At 37.0% G+C, this 22,489-nt stretch overlaps 1 long non-coding RNA gene across 1 annotated transcript in view; it reads right to left on the bottom strand.

Moving 5' to 3' along the window:
• LOC131278759 (uncharacterized) overlaps window positions 1-22,489 on the bottom strand; it is a 49,913-nt gene extending 27,424 nt beyond the window's left edge. The window contains exons 1-2 of the long non-coding RNA XR_009186196.2: window positions 22,087-22,489; window positions 1,215-1,257 (exon numbers count right to left, since the gene is read on the bottom strand). This is a non-coding gene — a long non-coding RNA (uncharacterized lncRNA). The remainder of the gene's footprint in view (window positions 1-1,214; window positions 1,258-22,086) is intronic.

Here is a 22,489-nt window from a genome sequence, read left to right as displayed (position 1 = left end):
GGATGAGTCATGATGATGGGAGTGAGGGTTGCTGGGGGGGGAGTGGTGGGGTGGGAGTGGTAGGGTTGAATGGGACCTCATATTTTTTTAATGTAATATTTTTACAAAATCAATAAAAAAATAGTAAGTTCTAAATCTACAATCCTTTGCTCTTTCTGCATTCTTCTAGTGAACATTTAAGAACGCTCAGTTTTCTCCTAATTTGAGAGAAACAAAGATACTCCTTTAACTCTACATTCCTCACTGGACAGTGTTCTAGTATCTTCTCCCTTCCACAAACTGAACTAAGGAAAATAAATGTTTCATACACTGTCACTCCATTTCTTTACCTCCTTTCCCCACTCCTAAACCTATTCCAAAAATTTCTCATATATTGCTCCACAGAAACAGCTTATACAAGACATCAACAACCACCAAGTTTATAAGAGCATTTTTAGCCCTCTCTTACTTGACCTCTAACTGTTTTCTCATTGACTCACTCTCTTTTAATTAGGCAATGCCGACTCTCCTCTTATCCCTGAGGATAAACCTCCTCTGTTTCTTTTTCTATGTCTTAATCTTCTAACAGACCTTTAAATAGTAACATCATCCTGAAACCCTCTTTCTCTTCTCATTCTCTATATTTTCTCGAAGTATTTTCACTAACATTTTTAACTCCGGTTGTCATTTTTCTATCCATGACTCTCACATGTACCACTCTAGATAAAACCTCTTCTCTGAGCTCACAGGCTATCAACATGCCTCGTCAGCATTAATTACTTGTTAATCTCAAAAACAGCTCAATAACATGTGATTTCACCCATAGTCATCCTTCCTCCAACCCTCTAACACATGGTCTTCCTCCAGGATCTCAATCAGAGTGAATGTTGCTTCTACCCTATTAATTTGTAGAAACATATATCTGTTTCTTCCTTCTCTAGACCCAACCCAACAACAAATCCTGTTGATTTTCCTCCAAAATATTTCTATAGTCCCTCCACTCTCATCATCTCCAGAGTAATGATCATTGACTCAGATACTGTCACCACCTGGAAAAGTGAAAAAGCTTCTTAATAACATACACCTTTCTCTCATCAATCCCACACTAAAAATGCAATCTGTAATCCATCATACACTTATAGAAAAAACTTTAATAGATTTTCAAACATTTATGATGTAATTCAAAATACTAAGAAAGTCTCAGAAGTACTGGATTATCCGGACATTCTACTCACCTTTAAGATGTTGTCTCAAGTGTGTGATTCTCAGGAAGTAATTCTGTAAACACAGGAGATTGGGTATCACTCTGTTTCTTTTTCTCATTGTCTCTTGGCATTTCTCAGTGTTCATTATGTCACAGTTCATCACTTCTTTTTGTGTGATTGTATAATTAATGTTTATTTCTCCCATAGATTGTAAACTTGTGAGGGTGAAGAAAATGTCTTTAAAATTTATTGAAGTGTCTGGCATATTTTAGAAATTAAATAATTAAATGAATGAATACAGTATAATACTAAAGTTGGTAATGGATGGGGGTGATGATAGCACAACATCGTCAATGTAATTGAAATATTGAATTATATATTTGAATGTAGTTAAAAGGGAAAAGTTTAGGTTACATACATGTTACTAGAAGAAAAATTTTAAAAGAAATCATAAGATTCAACAACACAACACTAAACCCTAATTTAAACTATGGTCCATGTTTAATAGAATAACTATAATAATATTCTTTTTTTAATTGTAACAAAGGTACCACACTAAAGCAAGGTGTTAAAAATTAAGAGAACTGTGGGGGAGTATATGATTTTCTTGTAAACAGACAACTTACGTAATAAAAAATAAAGAAAAAAGCCTACAACAAGTAAACATATAGACCTAGATCTGCTAAGTATAATCTATATGATATCAGGAATTCACGTAGCCTGGATGGCCATGAATGGTCTGACTGGCCATAACAAATGTACTTTACAATGAAATCTGACATTAGTGCATACAAGTTTTTCAATCTGAAGGAAGTTCTTATTAGCATCACTCAAGTAATTCCTGGATAAACCCATAAGGATACTTCCTTATTTAAATTTCCCTATCTTTGTGATTTGTGCTATTTTGGAATCTAGTAATATTGCCTTGAACAACACAGACACATCTCTGTCTTCACAGAACGTTCAAGTTAATGAGAAAAAGACCACCATACCAACAGAAAGACGCTGAACGTATATAAACTAACAGTTTTTTAAAAGAGAGCAAATAATCATGTCTAGTACATACATACATGCACACCACACTTTTAAACCCATTAACAATAAAAGAAAAGAAATGCCATTTTAAAAATGAAATAACATCTTTACCTGTCAAATTGAACTTTAAAAATAATAATAATACTATTTAGATAAGCAAAGAAATGAAAGCAACCTAAATATCCAAAAAGAGAGAAATGCTCAAATGAATTATGGGCCTTCACACAATGAAATATTATGCCGTCTTCTGCTCTGAGGGAACACGAGATTAAGTAGTCACAGAATTCTACCCTCTGGGCATATCAATAGTGGCATTATGAATTGGATATCATTTCAGCACATTTAAGACTGAAACAAGAAATAGATCTTCTCAGTTAGCCACCCTTAGTCACCTGATCCTATTTATAAGGCTCTTGAACATTAAATGGCTCTTTGAAAACAGTCTTTTTATACCTTAAGTGCAACTTGAATCAGAAACACATATATTTTGCAGCTATTTGAATCACAAAAATGATTGAGTTTTTGTCAGTTTAAGAGGGATTATCAACTCTGCATATTGTATCTTTGAAATGCCAATGGACTCTCCTCTTCAGAATTTTTACCAAAAGAAGCACACACTTTGCTGTCAGATACAACTTGGTTAAATCGTGGCTTTGCCTTTGCAAAATTCCTGCATTCTCTTCAGGTCATTTTATTTACCTCTAAAATGGAGAAAACAATGAATGATTTCAAAGTATTGAATTGATACTAGAACTTTGTTTGACTTAGAGTTGTCATTTAACAAATGATTTCATTTCTTATTTTATCCTTTGTACCTTCCATATGCCAGGGGGAAGACCCAAAGGTGCCTAAATTTGGTTGGGAAATCAAATCTTTAAGAAGGAAGAAAGGAAGCAGGAACCTCAAGGTGGGGTGGAGGATGGTGGTTAGTGGCAGAAAAAGTTACAACTGCTTCAACTCCTAGCATCAAGCCCACATGTTTGCAAGATAAAACTCAACTAATCCACAGACCAGCTGATTTCCTAGTAACTAACAGTAGCGCTGGACAAATAGAAGGGGCAGAGACAATTTTGGGGTCAGATATTCTGGATGATCAAAAATCAGAATAAAATCAGATAAGAAGTAAGACCCCAAGTGTGTCATCCATAGTCTAGATTTGAAGACAAGAATCCCAGTCTTCCAAACTCAGCATATAAGTGCATTACATTACCCCCGGCATGGGGCATGACTTCTGGGGATGAACCTCCCTGGCAATGAGGGATTACTAACAAGTGCCAGCTGGTGATGCAACTGGAAAAAGATCTTGAATAAAGAGGGAAAAAGGTAAAAAGACCAATGAGTTTTTATAGCTAAGAGACTTCAAAGTGAGTTGGGAGGTCATCAGAGAGGTAATGCTTATGCACGTCTCAGCAGGATCTCATAGACAGCCAAAGTAGATACTACCCCAAATAGTGGGCTTCTGAGGGCTCTGGAGACACCAAGATCATTTGGTCATGGCAGATAGCTCTGGAGTTTGGTGCCTTGCCAGTGGGCCCTACTTTGGAGTGTTTGCCCCTGAGTGTGACAAAGACTCAGATAGATTCTACACATGCCTCTTCTGTCCCTTTTATTTGAACCTATAGTTGGTGCTGGAGTTGGTAAGTGTATATCCAAGAGACTTGAATCTCGGGGCTGTCCACGTGCCAGCTAGGCCCTGAGCCTCAGTGGAGTTGCAACACGTACTTTCCAGTTCATGGGATTCACCCAGGACAACTAACAAGGAGGTGAGGATGAACAACCACAGTACCAAGGAACTGAGAAAGTCTACAACTGAAAGCAAGAGAGTCTCATCCATCAGCCATATGGGATCGAAGCCCCCTCTCAATTAGCTGTGGTGCGAGCATTACCATCCCAGAATCCTCAGGATTAGGGAACAAAATATGGACTAGAGTGAACTTACTGCTATTCTACTATAGACTTACTGTGATTTTAGCAATGAAAGAAATTATATCATTGATGTGGAAAACGGTGGCCACTGGAGGTGCTAAAATCAGGGAGAGGGAAAGAGAAGTGTAATATAGGGGCATTTCCAGGACTTGGAATTGACCTGAATGACATTACAATGGCAGATACAAGCCATTATATATCCTGCCATAACCTACAGAATTGAGTGGGAGAGTGGGTAAACTAAAATGTAAACCCTAATCCATGCTTAATGGCAATGCTCCAAAATGTGTTCATCAATTGCAATGAATGTACCACACTAATGAAAGAAGTTGATAATGTGGGGAAAAGTGGGAGGTATAAGGAGTGGGGCATATGGGAATCCCTTATATTTTTTTTATGTAGCATTTTATGTAATCTAAGTATCTTAAAAGTAAATTAAAAATATATGTAAAAAAAAAAAGAATCCCTGTCTTAAAGTATGGTAGGTCCTTGTTATGCACAAGTGATATAATTTTAGATGATGGAAAAATAATTTTAAATAATAATAATGTCTATATTTATAGCTATTTTGTATTTATAAGAGAAAATATATTTATAAATAACATTTCCTTTTGTATTAAATTGATGTAAGTTTTTAAAAAGAAACTTGATTTTAGAAAAGTATTAGAAAATAAATGACAGTGCAGGTGGTACTTAGATATAAGAAAAGTTGTAAAGGTAAAATATGAATGAAGTTTGGGAAGTGCCTTCCTGGACAAAGTCAAGAAGGATAGCTTAAAGCAGTATGATATTCTAAAATCAGCGTTTAGTTAGAACTACCATCAATTTGTTGCTCTGAAAACCGCTTAAGTGCTTCTGAACTAGCACCCAGCGTGGTGTCATGGGTACAATGTATTCTTGATGAGCATTAGTTCTTTTCTCAGTCTTTCAGCCCTGGGCCTGCTTCTTAGCATTTTAAACACCCTCCATTGGTGATTAGGCCACCTCATCATGTCTGTCAAAAGGGTCATGACCACAGATACTGAGTCCCATGTCTTCTCCTGATCCTGACTGCCAGGGCCTTGACAATTCAGAGAAATGTCAAGCTTGGCCAGAAACTTCCCCAAAGTGTTAACTTGTCTAAACTTTCAGTAGGACAAGCAATTCTCTTTCTCTATCTTAGGCCATTATTTTGCAAAACCTTTAAGAAAATGAGTGATACTGAGACCTTTCCATTTGAAGAATAGGGAAGTCAGACTGGCCTGAATAGCTTCCATTTTGGTTGAGAGCACCATTAAATTATGACTGGCAAAGTGATAAGCACCAGGAGAGATACTACTGCAACAGGCTGGAGATGGGATTGCAAAAAGCAAAAACATAGATGCAGGGATTCTGTTGGCAACTGGGAAGCAAGCATTCCAGATAAATTGGACAAGGGCAGATATCCAGAACCCTAGAAATCAGCATGGCTAATGACAGATAAGGGGCATGAAAAAATGCTATGAACTCTTTGTTAATCCAAGTGTAGAATGACCTGGGCTGGAAGAAAAAAAACAAAAACATTCATTGCTAATAAAATCACATTATTAAAGTTTTTATTAAGCAGAGATGCTGGATCTGTGGTGAGTAAGAGGTAGAGTATGTTTTATGATTGCCTTCAGTGTTACAACAACAACAAAAAATCACTAATGTAGAATAAATGAAAAAGGAAAGTACCATTCATTAAATAACCATTACATGTCAGACATAATACACACATTATGCCATTTTGTTTATTCATTCATTCTACAAATATTTATTGAATACTGAATAGCCGAGGGCAGTATCTTTCTCCTAAGAGAGTTTAGATTTTAGTGAGAGAAATAAATAAAATAATAAATATGCAATATAATTTTAGGTATTAAGTACTATGAAGAATAGAAAGCATAAAGCAGGATAGGAATTAGAAAGTGGCTGGTAAGATAGGCTATTGCCTGTGCAGTGATAAGGGAAGGCCTGGCAAGGAAGTGAGATGATGTTTACACCTTAAGGAAAGCACAGAGTAACCCAGGTGAAAACATGCAGTAGGGAGGGAAACTGCACAGATTCTAAGGCAGGAATTAGCTTTACCTGTTCACAGAAGAGCAAAGAGCAAAGGAACTGAGCAAGTGAAGGGGAAATGGGAAGAAAGGATTTAGAAGAGTCAGGCAGAGTCCAAGGCATGGAAAAAAGTGACATATTAGCAGGAATTTTGGATTATTTCATAATAAACAGCAATCTAAGGAAGGAGGCATTCTGATGTCAGAATCTAAAATGCAGTAAGGAAGCACTAATTTAGTACATATAAATTGAAGAAAATAGCACACACGCTATTAGAATATTAGGACCCTGGTTTTAAGATTGCAAATCTGACACTCATTTAAGGGCAACATGCCAGCTGAATTACATCCTGAATTAATCAAAAGTCTGAATTACAGGCCATTTAGAACAAACCTTTCTATAAAATATCAAATTTGTATTTGTGCAACTGAATTCTATTCAATTTGTAATTATCAAGATTAGTATGTGTGGTGGTTTGAATTGCGAAGACATTTTTCATTCATGTTCCTATAAATGTGAACTCATGGCTAACTAGAACCTTTTGAAGATGTCATTTTTAGTTAAGGTGTGACTCAACTGAATCAGGGTGCACCTTAGTATGGATTCCTGGATTTCTTTATTAGAAAAAGAAATTTAGACACCGTCAGAGAAGGCCACACTAGAACAAGAAGGAGGTCAGTAGAAACTGGACGAGCAGACACAGGAGGAGAATAAGGGCATCACTATATGATGGAAGGCAGAGGTCCAAGCCAAGGAGTCCCAAAGATTGTGGCAAGTCAACACCAGACTGCTTCACACCTTGGGGAGAAAAAATAGTCTTGCCCATGCCTTGATTTTGGACATTTAGCCTCTGAAATTCTGAGACAATAACTCCCTTTGTTATACCAACCAGCGTGTCTATTTCTCATAGCAGCCTGGAAAACTAAGATAGGACGTGTCCATAAGAGTGCTGCTAAGGGTAAGAAACTCTTTTAAAAGAGTCCTTGCATCCAAGGGATTTGCAGAGTTTCTGAAGATAATAGCCCCTGGAACCATTCTCAAGTCTAGGCAACTACAGAGACTAAAAAGAGGAGAAAATGATATTGGCAATAGGACCTGGGGACTAGTTGGAGGTGGTTGGTTTGGGCAAGTCTTAAAATAGAAAATATTGAAATTCCAATAAAAATACCAACTTCTTTTTTTATGGAGTTGACAGTTTGGGGTTTGATTTGAGTGTGTGTGTGTGTGTTTTAATACCTTCCATGTGGAAAAAAATAAATAAGCAGTAATATACAGAAAACTGCAGTGACAATAAAAAAGATCAGGGCAAGGGACTCTACCAGATATTGACACATAGTATAAACTATTTTTAAATAAAATGCTGTGGTATTGTTAGATGTGTAAACAGATAATTCAAATGCAGCAAAATGAAAATTTCAATAGTAGACCCAAGTTGCTGCTGAAAATGTAATATGAGCACCTCAGATCAGAGAGGAAAAAAAAGATGTTGTAGAAAAGAAATAATCATTAAGAAAAAGATTAGATCACATCCCTACTTCACATTATACACCAGGATAAAATAAAAATAAATCAGAGATTAAGTGTGAAAACTGAAAACCATTCAGTTGTAATAGTAAATATGACTATCTTTAATATTAAAGTGAGATATATTTTGCAACTACAAGTCAAAATCCAACACAAAAAAAGACAATATTTATTCATTTAACCATAAAGCAATTAAAAGAAATCTTCTCCAATGGGAAAATAAACCTGTCTAAAATCAAAATTGAAATACAAAGGACAAACTACAAAAAGATATATATCAATTCTATCATAAGGGAGTAATATCTCCAAAAGTAAATAAACTCTTAAAAGTTGAGGGAGGAAAAAAGACCAAAGAGTTATGAAATAATCAAAATATAAATATGGGTTTAAACATATATAAGGAAGATCAATCTCACTTATAATAATTTAAAATTAAAAGTACACTGAAAAACTACTTCTCACTTTTCCGACTGGCAAACTTCTGTAAGTTTGACAACATTACCTGTTGGCAATTGAGTGGGAAAAGAGATATTTTCATGTATCCCTTATGGTAATGTGATGGTTCAACCTCTATGGAAGTAATTTGGAACATTATACATGCATCTAGAAAAATCACTACTAAACTACAACCTAACAATACAAAATGACTTATGCACAAAATAGCTATGCATACATTTATTCCTTGTGCTATTATTTATAATAGTAAATGTCTATGAATAGCAGACTGAACCAACCATGGTGCTTTCACACAATGGAACACTATGCAGCCATAAAAAAGAATGTTAAAGATCTCTGTACACTGATAAGAACTGATTGTCATGCCATTTTTTCAGTGAAATAAGTAAGTATAAAACATAACATATAATTTCCTTTATGTAAGAAAAGGGAAGAAATATGTATTTGCTATTATTTGCAAAAAGAAACACTATAAAGATATACCCAAAACTGCTAAAATAGTTATCATAGGGGAAAAAAAGTCAAGTTAGAGGAGCCAGGTAAGGAGGCTAGGTTTTTCTGAATATACTCTATATTTCTTACATAGATAAAGTGTTTTAAATACTCAGAAAATAAATGAAATTTAAATAGCAATTTCTGAAAACTGTAAGTGAACTGGAATAAATGTACCTGTGTATCAAATTGATGAAATAATAATAGAGAAATGAATTAAAGTGACTGTAAAACACAGTGTTTTAACTACATTCTCAGTGGCCAACATTCAAAGGAAAATAAAAATTTGAAAGGGTGTCTTAAGTACATTCAGTAATCTAATTGTTTGTAGCTATTTAATAAATATAGAATAGGATAATGTAAATAAGTGGTTTTGTTAACATTACCTAAAATCAAACTTTTCAGAGTAAAAGAAAAACACAAAAATATATATAAAGAATTAAAAATTGTTTAACAGTAAATCTAAAGTGAAAACATCAGTGTGTAGATATGGCATTTTCTTTTTAGTTCTAGAATTTGGGCAGGAAATATATGAGATAAGCCTGGAACATATTGTAGTGTCAGGAGGTAGACACACACACACACACACTCATACAAGCACAGACGTCAGAATGAAACCAGTGAAAGGCTCACAAGAGTCAACTGAAAGGGCTCCCAACAGTCAAAGATGGAACAATTTCAGCAACAAAATAAATGAATTAGTATTGAATTATATAACTTAAAAGTTGGAATACATATCCATGAGTCAACACTGATAAATAAATAAATATATGGGGAAGAAGGCACGTATCTCCCTTGCAGCAAAATTTCAAACAATTGACATAGATTCTCCACCCTCTAGGAGGTGGAGATAACTCCCCAGTCCTTAAGTGCAGGCAGCACATAGTGGCTTCCTTCCAAAGAGTACAGAAAGTACGGGAAATTTTATGGGGAAGGAGTAATGTTATGGTGGAGAAACCTGGCAAATACCACCTTTGACAAATCAACAGAAACAATGATAAGCCATGATGACACTATATACCCATAATATGATGTGATGAAAATGTCACTTTTCCACTATGGTCTTCCTCCCCCAAAACCACAAACCTAGTCTAATCATGAGAAAAACAGCAGACAAAATTGAGGAACAATTTCTACAAAATACCTGATCAATATGCCTATAAAGTATCAAGGTCATCAAGAACACGGAAAGTCTGAGAAAGTACCCCAGCCAAGGGGAGCCTCAGGAAACATGGCTACTAAAAGAAATGTGGTATCTTGGATAGGATCTGGAACAGAAAAAGGACATTAGGTAGAAACTAAGGAAACCTGGATAATGTATTGATTTTAGTTGATAACAGCATATCATTATGAGTTCATTAAATGTAACAAATGTACCATTCTAATGTAAAATTTTAATAATATGGAAATTCTTTGTACTAGCTCCACAATTTTCCTGCAAATGTAAAACCATTTTTAGGGTTTGAATTCTGTCCCCCACAGAAGATATGTTCAAGTCCTAACCTCAGATCCTGTGGGTGTGAACCCATTTGTAAATAGGATCTTCGAAGATTTTATTATAAGTTAAGGCATGGTCTGAATCCAATATGACTGAAGTCTTTATAAGCAAAAGAAACTGGACATGGAAGTATATGTCAGAGTTCTTCAGAAACCAGAGGAGCAGACACACAAAAGAGAGCTTGCATCCAGGTGGAATCTGAGCCTCCTCTTGACATAAAGGTGCAATGGACACAACCAATCCAGTGTCCACATAGAAGAGGTGGCATTGGATTGGGAAAAGTGGACATAATGGACAAAGGGTATGGGGAAAGGCAGGAAGAGATGAGAGGTGGAGGCGTCTTCGGGACATGGAGCTGCCCTGGATGGTGCTTCAGAGGTAATCACCGGACATTGTAAATCCTCACAGGGCCTACATGATGGAATAGAGGAGAGTATGGGCCATGATGTGAACCAATGTATATGAGGTGCAGAGGTGCCCAAAGATGTACTTACCAAATCCAATGGATGTGTCATGATGATGGGAACGAGTGTTGTTGGGGGGGGGGAGAGGGGGGGTGGGGGGGGTGGGGTTGAATGGGACCTCACATATATATTTTTAATGTAATATTATTACAAAGTCAATAAAAAATAAAAAAATTAAAAAAAAAAAAAAAAAAAAAAAAAGAGAGCTTGCCATTCAACAGAGGATTGCCAGAAGATTACAGACTCTAGGAGGAAAGCAAGCCCTGCTGGTACCTTGATGTTGGACCTCTCACCTCCAAAACCATGAGACAATACGTTCCTATTATTAATCCAATCAGTTTGGTGGCATTTGAGCAGCCATGGTAGATTGAATCATATACCAACAAAATACATGTTCTTAATCTTAATCCATATTCTTGTAAATAGGATCCTTTGAAGATATATTATTAATTAAGGTGTAGATTCATTTGTGAATAGAAACTTTTAAGATCCTATTAAGGTGAGGTCAAACCGAATGAGGGAGGGACTTAATCTGTATTATTTTTAGCTTTATAAAGAGAAGGCAGGAGTCAGAGAAAAATCACAGGGAAAAGTGGGAAGTCAGTGAAAACCAGAAGAGAAGACTCAGGGGGAGGGGGAGAGAGCCATGAAAAGCAGCAGCCAAGGAACTCCAAGAATTTTGGGCAAATCTACAGATTTCAGAAAGAATGCATGGCCTTGTCAACACATTGCTTTTAGACTTCTAGCCCCTGAAAACATGAGACAATCAATTTCCCTTTTTTAGCCAACTCATTGTGTGGTATTTTTCATAGTAGTTCTGACAAATTAAGACACTGTTAAAAAAAAAGTTTATGTCAAAAAACGTACCATAATTGCATAGGTGTATATTATTGAGAGCTTGAAGAAATATAGATATGTTTAAATATAACCCTACCCTCTTAATTTGCGCTAAAGAAGACTGATGTAAAAAGAGAATGTGACATGTCTAAGATCATATAGAATCAAAACTTGTTCAGAAGTATAACCAATTCATTTTATCCTTAATGATGATACAAGGTGAGCCAGAGCACAAAATGACTTTAAGAACCACTCCTGGTACCAAGCTGTATTAGTCAGGGTTCTCCAGGGAAACAGAATCAACAAGAGATATCTGTTAATAGTATGCAATTTTGTGAGTCTCTCATATGACTGTGGGGATGCACAAGTCCAGGTTCCGCAAGCAGGCTGCAACCAGGGGCTCCAGTGAAAGTCCAGTGAAGGTTCTTGATGAATTCTGGGAGATACTGGCAGTCTAAAGACAAGGTGGGAAATTCTCACTCAAGGCTGGAATCACTTCTCCTTTTAAGGCATTCTGCAGATTGGATAAAGTATCACTCATTGCTGATGGCAATCTCTCTGATTGATGTAATTGTAATCAGCTATCCAGGATTTACCACTGCAGTGAAGTCAATGGTGACTAAAGTCCATTAATGCCCTTGTATTACAGTTACCCCAGTGCTTGCTTGACCAAACAACTGGGCACAATTGCCGGGTGATTTAACACAATAGCCTAACCATCACACCCACTAAAAATTTGATTTGAAAATGTTTGAAATCAATATTGGCTCAGTAATTCTTTCCAATAGGTTGACAAAAAAAATGCCAAAATCTATAAAGAATTGTCAGAATTTTTAAGTCTATGGAGAAAACATTTAACCCACAGGATGAAGAAGGGTGTTTCCAATGGGTATCCCTTAAAGAAAGCCCAGAGGCCTCACTCAGACAGTAATGTGCTTCAGTGGTTCTCAGGCTCTTCCTGACCTACAACCTTAAAAATGCCGTTTTCAGTGTCTCATAGCTGAGTAGGCTTGGGGTAAGTAATTCTACCTAATCGATCTCTTAGAAGATACTAAAGTTAAATTAGAAAGCCATTTTACTGATTTAAATAAAATATGACATGGACCTGCTTCATTAACCCAAATCCCGGTGTTAACATAAGCAGCCCACTCTCACTCTTCAGTAATATCAACATACAAGCCACATTATTACCAAAAATCTTCTTGGTTAGCATGGAACCAAAGTAAGGAAATGTAAACCGATGGCATTAAGTAATGGAATTACCAGGGTGCCCTGCTGTATCTTGCTGCACACAGTGCTTCCTTAGGTAGAACTAGCACTGCCTTGTATCCTTGCCTCTGTGCTTCATCTCGTTTGGGGTCTATCTGGCTGCACACTAGAATCACCTGGGAACTTTGAATAAACACTGATGCCAGAGCCTTACCCCAGAACAAATGACTCAGAATCTCTGGGATAGGACCCAGGCATCACACCACTGGCATCTACAAATAGCTCCACAGATTCATCTAATATGCAGTGCGGTTAAAAATCACAGATCTATATATCCTCGATTCCCCATGCCTTCCCAACATATCACATACCACTTCTGAGAGCCAAATTATTTTGTTTTGGAACTTTTGTTTCAAAGAATTATAAAAGCCAAAATGACAATACCGAACTTCATATTTAACAGATAACTGCCACCAACTGTAGGCTGATGAATTTTAATGTTCAATTTAAATAAAGCATATCTTTATTTATATATACTTTTATATCATCCTATATAAGAAAAAGAATTCTATTTCTGCCAGACATTTTCATAAGTCAGAACATAATTCTCTCCAGTTTCTCTTGGATCTACTGTAAGGACAAATTCTCATGATTGTCTTCACTGGAGAACTATGAGTGGGAGGGAGCAAGAAGTGAAGACAGTATTTATTAGTTTGCAAAGTATTTCATTATTATTTTGTAAAGCATTGTCATTCCTGGCTTTCTATGGCTCTAAATAGTACATTTTCTATGCTGTTCATTGCCTCCAGTTCCCAGGGCCAGATGTAGGGTTTGGAGGTGCATTTTTTTTGTCAACCTATTGGAAAGAATTACTGAGCCAATATTGATTTCAAACATTTTCAAATCAAATTTATGGGCTTGTACCAATAAATTAACATCTCTTCTTCCTCCCTGCAAAATCTATGGTGTGTGAAAAATTTATTAGATCTTCCTTTCAACACAGAGAGAACAGATTCACAGCCCAGGGTGAAAACACTGTCATGACGGAGTTTGTTGTTGTTGTTGTTGTTAGTATTAATATTTCCCCTTTCAACATGAGAATTGATAGGTATTATGATTGCAAATTAAATTCTTAACTTTTTCAATAGTTATCAAATGTCATTTCTTAAAATCATAAATTAGAAAATACACCAAATAAGATAAGGACTATAATTAGTAATAAGATTTTGACAATATTCTTTCATAATTTGTAACAAATATCTCACAACCATTCAAGGTGTTGGTGGGGTTGATGTATGGGACCCCTATATGATGTTATGCATGTTTGCTTTGTAAGTTAACAACTATTACTATACACTTATTGTTTCTGTATGTTCATGTATAAATGATATAAAAATAATAATAATAAAATAATAAGAATAATAATAGGTTGGGTTGAGGGGAAAATGCCAAAATGTAAGATATTTTGGTTAGTAGTAATATTTTGAGGATGCTCTTTAAACATTAGTTAAAAATGTTTCATAGCAATGTAAGCCATTTGTGGTAGGGTAAATTATGAGAGTCCTGTATGATGTTATACATGTTTGTTTTATAAGTTCATAACTATTACCATACACTTATTATTTATATATGCTTATGTATGAGTGATATATTTCAATAAATTAAAAAATACATTTCTTAAATTAAAAAAGGAAATACAAAAGCAGTGAAGGAGTTAGATGAATCTATTATGAGTGTTATTTAAAGTGTGACTCAAAGATCAGCAGCTTTAGTAGCACCTAGCATTTGTCCTTTCAAATGCAAGGTCCCTGGGTACTACCCACACCTACTGAATCCAAACTTCGGAGGGTTATGCCCAGAAATCTGCATCTTTAAGATATTCCCCAGAGTATCTTACGCACATGAAAATCTAAGAATAACTGTATTCAAGGGACTTTAATCTGTGAATCCATAACCTGCACCTTTTATGGGAGGCAACACGGAACAAGCACTAGAACAGAACAAGGTCAAAGCTATGGTTAAGAAGGAATGTTTTCAGGACCACATTTTTTTACGATGAAATTAACCTGTTATAATAAAAAGAAAACAAACTTTAAAAAAAAAGAATTTAATTTTACAACTTGTGTTAGCATACTATAGATAATATAGCATAATAAAAACAAAATGGCAGTAGTTACTACTACTAATTTAGTAGTTGTCTACGTTGTTGGGCCCAGAAACTAGGCTCTTGAAGGTGGTTTTGTACATTTCTCTTTTAATCCTCTACTTTTGGACAGTGTGGTTTGATACACAAAGGGCAACTCTTTTCCCTCTAGGTCCAGATTTTGACAGCAACTCAGTGGCCACCCACATTTACATGTATATTTTACCTTCACCTGGCACTTCCTTTCAAGTCCTTGGCTAGGAAGACATATGGATCTGACTGCTTCTGTAGATCTGGCTCTATCAAACACAGCTGCCATCCTTTAATACATCTGTCTATACTAAATACATCTGCCCAAATCAAATGCATGCAGCATTTTTCCACAAACAGATTTCCATGAAGCCCGGAATTTTAAAAGTTTCAGAAATAAAACAGAGTAGAAGAGTTTTTGCTTTACCTTATGATTTTCCTGATACTCATTATATGATTTTTCTGGGAACTGTATTGCCTTTGTTTTGCTCTCAACACCATCCCATGATTTGATATTTATGCCATGATTGTGGTCTGGAAGGTGTGCTCCTCCCTTTTCCAAAGCTTACAGGGAGTGTCTTTCATTTCATGGCTAATAGTTCTGGTAGTCCCAAAATCTGGGTCTTAGCTATATTTCAGCATTGAGAGAAAAAAAACAAAGAAAGTGAGCATACAGTACTATTGTTCCTGACTTTCGTTGTATAGCACAGTCTTCCACAAGCTAGAAAACACCAAGGAAAAACAACCAAGATGCCCTCATTACCTGTAAGGGCAGCATGCTTTAAAGATAAAGGGGCAGGGCAAATTTAGACCAGGAATTGTTCAACTAGACAGCCACTAAGGGACATGTGATAATGTTTGTCCTAGCCCTCACCACACTTGGAATCACTCACTTTTCTTACATATTTCTTTCCAGTGGACAATTCAGAGAAACGGAAGGCAGAGCAGGCAAGCTGTGGATACACAGGGAATGTTACTATGGATTCACAACATGTGGCTGCCTGCATTTGCCTTTGTCTGATTTTTCTTGCCTTCAAGTTTGCCTCCTCACCTCTGCCTCTCCTAATTCTTCAAAAAATATCCTAAATTTCAAGATTTAAAGGAGCTAAGCATGCTTTAACTGCTACTTCACATATAACTGTGTCAGTACAACCAAAGTTTAGTCCAGCGGCACTTTTGATATGCCAAAGCACAATTCATGGCACTGTGAATACAAAAAGCAAATTAGAATTAGTTTCTAACCTCAAGGCACACATAGCCCAATAGAAAAAGGCAGCTATATAAATATGTGAATTATAAGAAAAGGACTTATGAAAGATATAGCCATCAGACATTGTAGTAACACAAAAGGAGCTCATGGCTAAATCCCAGAACTCAGATAAGGCTTCCTAGAGGAGATAGTATACAGAGAAGTTGAGATTTAGGGTTAGGGGAGCAATCATGGGAAGGCTTTTAGAGCAGAAAGAGTAAAATGAATAAAGTAAGAAACAGAAATGATAAATGTGCTTGATGTCAAACAGTTGAGTAGTATAAAAATATCAGCTATAAGATAATGAGGGCAGGAATTAAAGCTGTAGAAGTATATTGGGGATGGTTCAGGGAAGTCCATGGGGAGACTAAAGAATTTAGAATTATTCTTCAGATGATAGGAAATCATTTAAAATTTTCAGTGTTTAAGACGATATCCAGAGGGATGCAGACTTGGCCCAGTGGTTAGGGCATCCATCTACCACATGGGAGGTCCGCAGTTCAAACCTCCTTGACCCATGCACAGTGCTGGCCCACACACAGTGCTGATGCACGCAGGGAGTGCCGTGCCAAGCAGGGGTGTCCCCCGCATAGGGAGCCCCACACGCAAGGAGGGTGCCCCGTAGGAAGAGCCACCCAGCAAGAAAGAAAGTTCAGCCTGCCCAGGAGTGGTGCCGCACACACACAGAGCTGACACAGCAAGATGATGCAACAAAAAGAAACACAGATTCCCGGGCCACTGACAACAACAGAAGCAGACAAAAGAAGAACACACAGCAAATGGACACAGAGAACAGACAACTGGGGTGGGGAAAAAAGGGGAGAGAAATAAATAAAATAAATAAATCTTAAAAAAAAATGATATCCAAGTTATTTTCAGCTGAGTGTGTGAAGTGAAGGAGATGCCCTTCACTGAGCAAAAGAATACAGGGAGACAACAGACTTTAGAGTGAGGATGAAATGGTAAATTCAGTACTCCGTTTGAGAAAACTGTGGTACATCCAATTGGATATTCTCAGTAGACCATCAGTTACGTGTCCCTCAGAGTATGAATTAAAGGTGAAGATAGAGATTTCAGAGTCTTGCATATATATGAAAGAATATTATATTGAACAATGGGAGCACGTGGAAGAACATAAGACAGTGTGTCAGATATGGAAAGGTGGAGCACACCATCCCTTGAGGAAAGCATAATATCCAAGGAAGGATAGGGTTAGGACAGGGAAGGCCCACTAAAATCACTACTGTTGCCACCCCTGAGTACATAGGCAGTGCATATTGAAGGAAGGCAGACCATTACACTAGGTCCTTGATATTGATGATTGTACTTATGAACCTTTTCTTGTGAAATTTGAAACTTAGCCTAGTATTATATGTTGCCTAAGAGTTATCTCCTGAAAGCCTCTGTTGCTCAAATGTGGCCTCTCTTTAAGCCAAACTCAGCACATAAACACAATACCTTCTCCCCGATATGTGACATGACTCCTGAGGTAAAGCCTCCCTGGCACCGAGGGATTATTACCAAACACAAACTACTGATGCATGAGGAAAAAGACTTTGACTAAAAAGGGGAAATATTAAATACATAGGAGTTTTTTGGGCCAAGAGATTTCAAAGTGAGTCGAGAGGTCATTCCAGAGGTTACACAATTATTCAGGTCTCAGCAGGGTCTCATTGCCTGCCATAGTAAACAGTGACTCAAACAGTGGGCATCCTGATGGCTTTTAGAGACATATAGATGCTATAAGTAGGACAGAACAGGCTCAGCCTTTCAACACCCTGTCAGTGGGCCTTACTTTGGAATTTATGCTCCCATTGTAATAGAGTTAGACTCATTTATATAGTTCCCCTACATATGGTTCTTCTGCCATTTTTATTTGAACCTATAATTAGCATTATAGTTTTAAATATACATCCAAGAAACTTAAATTTTGGTCTGTTTATGTGCTGGTTAAGCCCCGAATCCCAGCAGAGTTGCAACACCTACTCTCCAGTTCACTGGACTCAACCAGGACAAATAACAAGGAAATGATAATGGACAATGCCCATCCCAAGGAACAGAGAGTATCTGCAACTGTAAGCATCATCATCCCAATATCTTCAAGATTTGGGAATGAACAATAGACTAAAGTAAATTTATTATTGTTCTATTATATATGTATTATTCTAGCAATGGGCGAACTTATATCATTGATAGAAAAGCAGTGGCCATCATAGGTTCTGAGGCAAGCCAGAGGGAAGAATAGCTGTAACATGGGGGCATTTTCAGGACATTGGAATTGTGTTGCATGGCATTGCAATAATGGATATAGGCCATTGCGCATTTTGTCAAAACCTACAAAATTGTGTGGGACAAAGTGTAAACTATAATATAAACTATATTCCATAGTTAATAACAATGCTTCAATATACGTTCATCAATTGTAACAAATGTACCACACTAATGAAAGATGTTAATATGGGAAAGTGTGGGAGGGGAAAGTGGTGGGGCATATGGGAATCCCCTATATTGTTTATGTACCATTTATGTAATCTAAAGCTTCATTAAAAATAAAAAAATAAATAAAATACACATGCTCAAGTCCCACTTCTTGCCTCTAACTTGTGAATCAATACTACTTTAGGTGGGGCCTAGACATGTGTATTTTGGAAAAGTTCCACATTGATTTTGATTCATGCTCCTAGATAAACATTGAAGTAAGGAGTTTCAAAAGGTGTAGGTAGAGATGTCACTGAGAGGGCCTGTAATAAAAAGCCAAAAGATCATTATGTTATTCAGTACCTAGATTATTCTCTAGCTTCCTTTCAATTGAAATATTACATCCACAGACTACCCCTGTCAGAGAAACATTTATCTTGTTTTAAAGACTAAAAAATGACAATCTATGACTGAACCAATAAAGGAATGTAACCCCATTGTAAATAAATTGAGCATGAACATCAAAAAAGGCCAAAAGAATCCATTACACTAGAAATATTGAGGTCACTGATGGACTTCTGCTAGAATGAATCAGTGGAGGGAGAAGAGAAGCCAGGTTGCAAAGAAATGCTGTATTTGCTTTCCAGTGCTACATTACAGATTACCACAGATTTAGTGGCTTAAAAGAACAGACATTTATTACCTCATAGTTTCTGTGAGTTACAAGTTTGGGAGTAACTTAGTTGGGATCTCCTCTGAGAGGCTGACAAGACCGCACACAAGGCATTGGCTGGATTACAGGCTCATCTGGAGGCCCAAATGGGAAAGAATACAATCCAAGATCACTCAGGTTGTTAGCAGAATTCATTTCTTTTCAAAAGTTAGACTATGTGCCCTGGCTTCTTGATGGCTGTCAGCAAAAGGCCACCCTCAGTTCCTAGAGGCTGCCCACAGGTGCTTGCCATTAGGCTTCCCCAACATGGCTGCTTATCAAGCTGGTCACACATCCTGTCCACTTTCAAGGAAGTGGCATTATACAAGGATATGGAAACCAGGAGGCAGAGATGATGGAGGAAGGGGCACCCTAGAATCTGCCACAAATACCATACATTAAACATCTGCATGTTTTCTGTACTATATGTGGTATTGGAATGAAAGAGGAGTAAAGATAGAATAAAGACAGAGAAACAGAAAAGTAAAGAAAAGTAAAAATATTTGAACATACCTTAAAAAAGTTCATTAGCAAATTGGCTGTATTATCATATAGCTAAGCCTAAATAGCCTCAGCTTGTACTTTTCTTTGACCCCAGGACTAAGACTAGAAGGGAAAAGGTCACAAAGACCTGTATTTAGTACAGAAGAGAAACCAGGCAGTACAACAGTAACACTTGCAGGAAATAGAGATGGAGGCCCAGGTTCCAATAGAATCCAAGAAAGCAAATGGACAACCTCTTTATCCTGGGAGTTATCAGTTCTTGGTGTCAGAATCAATTGCTTTTTGCTTGATTTCCTTTTTGGAAGAAGAAACATAAAATATAATATGCTACCTCATCTACTTAAAGTGAAGATAGTCTCTAGTCCTTCTCTTCTTTCCTGTCTCTGCTTCTCTCAATTTCCTTCTCTCTTTCATCTCTTTCTCTCTTGCTCTAACACACATACACACAAAAGCATGCACACAATCTTTTCATATTCCTTCTCTCCTAAGATTGCACACTCTGGAATTCTGATAATCATCAGCCCAGAAATTTACTACCAAGTTCTTTTAAAGTCTCTGAAGTAGGCAAGCAAATAGTACTTACCTCAGGTGGTTGTTTTGAAAAGTCAGAAAGGTAGTATGAATAAAACACTAGCACAGTGACAGGTGCATAGGAAGAATACTATGAATTATATCAATAATGATAATAATAATGGTGATGTTAGTAATGATTATGATGATGATGTTAGAGAATACAGATATGGTAACTATAATTTTCACAGATGGATTGGCAGAGAAGCTGCCATTGTTAACTGTTAAGCATATCAATGCCTGGAATATGATGTCCTAACCTTACCCTGACCATGATTAAAGGGAAAGTTCCAGGACAGATGATGGCTGGTAAAATCAGTAACTCACCATGTGAGGTATTTAGATGTTGCCCAATGAAAGAAGTCAAATAAAGTTCAGAGTAGGACTTAGTCAAAGTACGTTAACTTTTGATTCTTGTTTATGTTTTAAGGGAACATCAATCGATAGATTAGTCAGGAGTTCTCATGGATGACTCATGGAGGCGAGTCCCATGCAGGTTATCTTCAGAACTTTGAGAGGCAGAGAAAAGCAATGCCTGGATGCCCAGTCTCTCTGCAAGTTCAATCTAACCATCCAAGGTGCACTGGACACACTCTAGATTAACAAGAATGATGGAAATTTCACGTGTGACCAATATTATTAGTTTCCAAGGGCTGCTAAAATGGCAAGTCTGGTTTGGAGAAATGAATAAGAGAGATTATTTGTGTGGCTACAGGAGTCAGGGAAACCAGAAGGAACTCAAGTGAAAGTTCTAAATGAGCCATCAAAATGATGTTTTTGAAAACTTTAATGGAGTGAAGTAAAGCTTCCAATACAATGTTAAGTGAACAAAAAACAGTACTAAAAATGTATATACAGTAAATAAATTTGAAAAATACTAAATATAGAACCTCTATCAGCTCTATTTTCCTGCCCCTCCATACAAACACACGCCTGCAAGTATAGGAAAAGTTGCCCAAATATTAATAGCTAATGAATTTGTATGGTAGGATTTGAGGTAATTGTATTTTCTTCCTCATCAATTTCTGTTTTCCGAAAATTTCACAATGTGAATGAATTCAATTCACAATTGATAAAAATAAGACCAAAACAAATTCTTTGGTTTATTTATGCCCATCTACTTCACGTAGCTGGCTACCATTTGATCTTTTATTTATTTAGCCATCCTTTCCAGAAAGATGTCCCTACCTCAGCAATGCGACTTAAGGGTCCCTACTTTTGGTACCATAGCACTGTGTCCATTCCCACCATGTGTCATATGCACCCTAATTACTTTTCCCTACTAGACTGTAAGCTCTGAGGACAGAGACTATGTGTGACTGATCAGTGTTATATTCCCAGAATGTAGAGCATGTGGCACATAGCAAGGACAGAAAAAAAACAAAAATGTAACTCAAAACTGTACCTAAAAATAGACACAGGACATGATGGTAGTAGACCTGAATGATCAAAAACTAGGTAGTATATGATTAAATAAAAATAACCAGAAGGACCTCCTAAGTAAAGGAGGCAGAACACAATGGGATGAGGACAGGGGAGACATTTGTGTGTCTGAAACAGTCATGGTCAGCTGAAGGCAAGAGAAGGTAGAGAAAGGAAAGATGGATTCATACTACCACCACCGAAGTTCAGTATTAAGTCATCACCAGTTGTAAGGGATAAGAAGACACTATACTGGGTTTGTAGAAGAGGACTGGTATGCTTAGATTAAATAAAAAAGAGGGATTTTATCCCTGGGGCTAGACAAAGTCGTAAGTGGCAATATAAAAGGCATTACCTGTACTCTAAAATGGAAGAGACGGTTCTTTATTTTCCTGGAGTCCTGAACTACTATGTCATCCTCCTGCTGTGACCTCTTCTGCAGGAGCCCTGGTGCCAGCTCCTGCCATTCTCACTCCAGGGAAGCTGGGTGGGAAGGAGTTGGGAAGGGAAAGAGGGCAATAGTCAACACAGCACCAAGCAAACAGAACCTCATGCTGCCCCACTGCACAGCCAAAAGCCTCCTGTCCCACTGCTGTTTTGGAAAGGATGGTGGCATTGCATGTATTCTTTTGAAGAAATATATTTGCAAGTCAAACATGCTATCTGGGTATACCACTAGCTAAGGAAATACTGCCAAAGCTGACAAAGTATCTCTTCAGGACAGAACACAAAGCCAATTCTATCAGCTTTCTCTTCTA

Source organism: Dasypus novemcinctus, chromosome 1 (genome assembly GCF_030445035.2).
Source record: "Dasypus novemcinctus isolate mDasNov1 chromosome 1, mDasNov1.1.hap2, whole genome shotgun sequence".
Taxonomy (NCBI): Eukaryota; Metazoa; Chordata; class Mammalia; order Cingulata; family Dasypodidae; genus Dasypus; species Dasypus novemcinctus.
Note: the sequence above shows the minus strand (reverse complement) of the source record. Positions and strands in the feature narration are given on the sequence as shown.